Source organism: Myotis brandtii, unplaced genomic scaffold (genome assembly GCF_000412655.1).
Source record: "Myotis brandtii unplaced genomic scaffold, ASM41265v1 scaffold958, whole genome shotgun sequence".
NCBI classification, from domain to species: Eukaryota; Metazoa; Chordata; class Mammalia; order Chiroptera; family Vespertilionidae; genus Myotis; species Myotis brandtii.
Window position 1 is genome coordinate 105,411 of NW_005371960.1, and position 5,259 is coordinate 110,669.

Genomic DNA, 5,259 nt, shown 5'->3' on the forward strand with positions numbered 1-5,259 from the left:
CCGTCCCCTTCCCCCCTTCACCTTTGCCTCTGGCTGACCCCACTTCCTTGACCCGGGTTCCCACTCCCGCCCTGATGCGTTGTTTACCCTCCCGCTCCTCTGCGTTTGCTCCTTCCTTCTCTGAACTCTGTCTCCTTTCCACGCTCCGGCCGTCGCACGTTGCAGGGCTTCCCTTTCGTGTACTAATGGGGCCAGCAGTAGTTTGGAAGACGTCGGGCAAATCATCCTCTGTCCTTGGTCTAGAGACGTCCCCGCGGTAGGGATGGGCGATAGGCTCCTCCGAGAGGAAGGTGAGCGGAGGAGACGACAGAAGTTGAACCTGTGCGGCCTGGACTGTCGGCGAGAAGCTGGTGTTGGGGGAGAAAGTGTTACTAGGCATATGCAGCCCGCTCCTTACATATGTAAATGTGTCTTCTCTTCCTCCCACTCCCTCACCCCCTCCCGCGTTGCTTTTAGGTATTTCAGATTCACGGATTGTGAAGGAAGGACCCACTAGTAGAGAGGATCGCAGTCAGATGGTAGTTGAGAGATGGTTTCCTGTTCTCAGAATCTAAAACTTCCCCGAGGATTAATGTTGTGTTCAGTGTTTTGTGGGATCGACTTTGACTCTCAAAGGGACTGAAAGGGGCTTTAAGGTTGGTTACATTTCCGGCATCATCTGCAAAATAGAGTCTATCCAGGGGGGAGCAGTTGTGGCCTCTTAGGAGAATGAAAGTGAGGCTGAGACTTTGCAGGCCATTCTGAGTCGGTTAAGTGGCTCTTCTTGAAAACTTCCAAGCCAGACACCAATTTCACAAGGAACTTAAAGAGCTATGCTTTCCTGGCTGATCCTGCATGTTTATGAAATTGGAGTGTAGTTTTGGTTGGTTTGAGACACTTGAAGTTAAAATGCTACCCAGTGTGTCACTCTTTTTTTGGTAACATGTATTTTCTTTGATCCTTAAAGAAAGAAACAGAAAAGGAGAAGTCTGTTTAACAGGGTCTGTGCTGGGACAGCCTTCTTTGGTGTGGTGCAAGTGGAATGAGAAGAGCAAGCAGACGGTTACAGTAGGGGCTGGGCTTGCTGCTAGCTCTGTGACCTTTAGGGAATCCTTTAACCTCTCTGAACTTCAGTTTCATCACTTATATTTATTTGGCACCTTTATTGAGTGCCAGCGGTGTGCCTCTAGGTCCTGGGATTGACAAAACTGACGCAGCCTCTACCCTCATAGAGCTTACGTTTTAGGTGGGAGGCAGTGAGTCAATGCATCTCTATAATATACTGACCCATAGAGGCAACTGCTCTGAGAAGAATAACTCAGGGTACAGGAATAGAATGTGATAGGGGCAGCTATTTTAGATGGAGTGGTTAGGGAAGGCCTCAGAGGAGTTGAATGAAGTGAGGAAGTGACCCATCGTTTCTCAGATTCCTTCTGAGTCTCTATGTTTATATTCTTTGGTGGCTTTTTCATTCTGACTGTTATGTTGCTTTTGATATTTTTAATTTTTCTTTTAATGCGTCTGACCATGTCTGTATAGTAAACAGCAGACTTAGATGCTCCACTCAAATTTACTGGTAATTCACCTTGATTAACAGTGAATTCCATAAATGAGCTTGTGGATTTCAGACTTCAAGGAAGTGTTAAAGGCAGGCTTTAACTTTCATGTTGTACTGTTGTGGAGGATGATTCTTATATGTAACCACTTAAATTTTAATATTTTTTCTAGTTTAGGGAATGTAAGATAAGTCACACTAATTGGGTAAAAAACAAGAAAACAATTCTTACTACTTGCGGAACTTTGGGAATTTTCAACCCACTTCACTCCCTGTGTCTCCCCTCACCTCACTGTGTTTAAACTTTTTAATTTTACCTGTAACTGTAGCCACTCTTCAGTTTTATATGCACACACAACTTCCTGGGTTATTAATGGGAAATATTAAACTTAAGGTAGGTTTCCCATTGGTGCTCATTATATTAAGGGCACGGCATTTTTACAGTACCTTTTGGTTTGTTCTCAAATTAAATTAAGCATCCACAGAGAAACGTAAAAAAAGTCATATTTTCCAAACAGATATTGAAAATCATTTATTTTTATTATTAACAGTATTACAGATGTTCCCCATCCCCTCAATTTGCCAAATGATTCCCCCCCCCATTTGCCAAATCATTAAATTTGAGCATATCCCTTTATTTTTCTATTGCCATTGGAATTTTCCTAGAAAAACAATAGGAAGTAAGAACTGAGTGATGATGAAATTTGGATTACTTGATGTCTTCCTTTTAATTTTTAAATCTTTTCTCAAGTCCTTAACACCAAAGTCAACAAAAATACCTTTAAGATGAACTCTAATGTGTCTCTTCAGGAACCTGTTAATCCTGCTCTTTCAAATTGCCAGGGCAGAATTGTGAAAGGCAATCCAAGCTCCCACCTATCTACCTGGCCTGCCGTCATCACTTCCTCCCTCCTTCAGATCTTGAGAGTAAGGGACTAACCACATTGTACCAAAAATGTATTGTCATTTTGTTCCCCCTTGCCCATTTTAGTTAATAGATGATTCTCTTTTACTTTTGGTAACCCCCCTCACCACACCATGTAGATGAGAATAGGTAATTCATGGGAAAAGAATGGTCAAAATTATTACTGAGCTTTAATATTTGTGAAAGGAATTGAAAATGGGATACCTAACATTTGAAACAATTTTCTGGGTGAGACAGATTGAACCAGATTGATTACCTCAAAGAAACTTGCAGTCTGGTTGGAGTGATAGAACAATCAGAATGCAGAAAAATTAGTGTTTATCACTTGAGGGATTTAAATTTTCTCAGTATAGCACAGAAGAGCTTAGCAGTGAGTGGAGTGAATAGCAGGAAAAAAGAACTTTATGAGGTAATGAGAACCTAAGGCTCAGTTTCGAAAATTACTGACTTATGGGAAAACAAACATGTAAATAAAAAAAATAAAAGTTATTGCCTTAGTTGTGTGTGTGTAGTTGGGGAGGCTGTGCTGTTTACTTGGAAATGCTAGAACTGAGAAAAAGGTCAAGCTATCGTTAGTTATATGGTTGCTGGTACTAGAGTGTTTATGAATTTAAATTTTGGCATTGATGATTCATATTTTCATTCAATAGATGTTTTTCAAGTGCCTACTTCCTGCCAGGTCCTGTTCTAGGCACTGAGAAACAACAATGATGAAAACAGATCCTACCCACATGAAACTTAAATTGTGCGGGAAGACAGACTGTATTAAATAAATGCATCCTGAGAACATTAGATGGTAATAAGAGCTGTGATAAAGTGTGTAAGTGGGATATGGAGTGCTTGGGAGGATGGAATGGGGAAGAAAGCCTTTACTGATAAGGTGCCTTTTGAACAGAGACCTGAAAAGGTGAATTCTAAGGAGAGTATTCCAGACAGAGGGAACAGAAGAGGGAAGGAACACGTTTGGAATGTTTGAGGAATAATGAGGCAAGTGTGGGTGGAGTACAGGAGGAGACTAGAAGAAATGATGTCAGAAGTATTGAGTCTTGCCCATGGTAAGACTTTAGATTTTACCTCAACAAGGTGGGTAACTATTGAAATGTTTTGAACAAAAGAGTGACAGCATCTTTAAACAGAACCCTTTGCCAAGGATTCAGAATAGACTTGGAGGGGTGATGAGGATAGAAGAACCAGAATCTAGTTAGGAGGCCCTTTGAATAATCCGGGCTAGAGATGAACTAAAGTGGCAGTAATGAGATCTGGGATTATATAATTTTAAACATGTTCAAAATATAATGGATTTTGAATACATTTTTGAAGGTAGAATCAGCAAGATGTGATAGAGGACAGGATGTGAGATTTGAGACAAAGGGGAGTGGAAGATGGGGAGAAAGGCAGAGAAAAATATTGATGTGAGAGAAACACATCGATTGGTTGCCTCCTGCACACTCCGGACCAGGGGCTGGGTTGGGGAGGAGCCTACAACAGACATATTGCCCTTGATTTGAATGGAACCCGGGACCCTTTGGTCCACAGGCCAACACTCTATCCAATGAGCCAAACCAGCTAGGGCTACCTTGTGAGAATTAAACGAGATATTTTAAGATATCTAGCAGAGGCCTGGTACATAACACAAAGTAAGTGCCGAATAAATAAGTAGCATCAAGTGCATGATGTTAAAGTTGTATATCTCCTTGTTCTCACAGAAAAGCACAATCTTCAGTTATGAACTCTTCTAAGGCGAGAACGTATAAGTGCCATTCTGGAACCATGCAGTTTCATATTCTGGGTCTGATAGTGGCACTAAGGGACATTCAAATAGGAATCAGCCTCAAAATTTTGATAATAGGACTCCTTTCCCAGGCCAGGTCTGCTGGCTCATCCTCTTAAACCCCTCCACCCCCAAACATTGATAATATACTTCACATGTACTTGATTTACTTAATAACTCACTCTGTGTCTTCTATTTTGAATTTTCTGTAAACATTTCAGAATGCGTCTATCTTAACCACGCATGACTTCTTAAGTAACAAATTGTATATATTTACTAACCACTTTATAAAAGTAATTTTTTGTTTTATTTGGACCTTTAAACTTGGAACTGGTGAGCCCCATTGTGGTATGGTGAAATTTTGTAAACAGGTTTATTTTTTGATTCTAGTCATCCTTGATAATTTTTAATTATATTTTAGAAATAATAATTATATTTTAGAAAGGTTATAGAGGTTTCACTCTTAAAAACATATCCTAATATATGTTACTTTAGTTTAGTGTTTCTCAACTTTAGTTGTAATCTTAGAATAATTTGGGTAAACTTTTAAATATATTAATTCCCTGAGCTCTGCAGCAGGCTACTTAAATCAGAAATGTAGCAATTAGGGCCCCTGGCATTAGTATTAGATGAGACGTATATGCCTCCCTCAGACTGAGAGATAAAAAAGATATTAATCTTTGAGCTGGAATGAACTTTGGAATTAATCAGCTACATCCTTTTTTTACAAGTAGAGTGAGGCCCAGAGAGAGATTAAATGACCAAGAATGAAAACAGATTTTGTCGAAGCTCTGTTACTTAAATCTCCATATACCTTTGCAGTTTTTAAAAAAACTTTTCAAGTACATTATCTTGCTCTGTTCTTATAACCTGCTGAGATAACCAGTCACTAATGCTTATTTAATCACTTTTATTGATTGACTAGAGGCCTGTTGCATGAAAAGATTCGTGCAATAGGCCTTCCCTCCCCCTGGCTGCCGGCACCGGTTTTCCTCCGGCACCCGGGACCCAGGCCTTCGCTCTGGCTGG

At 40.3% G+C, this 5,259-nt stretch overlaps 1 protein-coding gene and 1 long non-coding RNA gene across 5 annotated transcripts in view; one reads left to right on the plus strand and one right to left on the minus strand.

Moving 5' to 3' along the window:
• Positions 1 to 162, minus strand: part of LOC106724759 — a 2,023-nt gene extending 1,861 nt beyond the window's left edge. The window contains exon 1 of the long non-coding RNA XR_001360599.1: positions 88 to 162. This is a non-coding gene — a long non-coding RNA (uncharacterized LOC106724759). The remainder of the gene's footprint in view (positions 1 to 87) is intronic.
• Positions 163 to 219: 57 nt separating this feature from the next.
• STRN (striatin, calmodulin binding protein) overlaps positions 220 to 5,259 on the plus strand; it is an 83,302-nt gene continuing 78,262 nt past the window's right edge. For all 4 annotated transcript variants that reach the window (XM_005886087.2, XM_014533237.1, XM_005886088.2 and 1 more), the window contains exon 1: positions 220 to 290. The gene's annotated coding sequence lies outside the window, so the exon portion shown is untranslated. The remainder of the gene's footprint in view (positions 291 to 5,259) is intronic.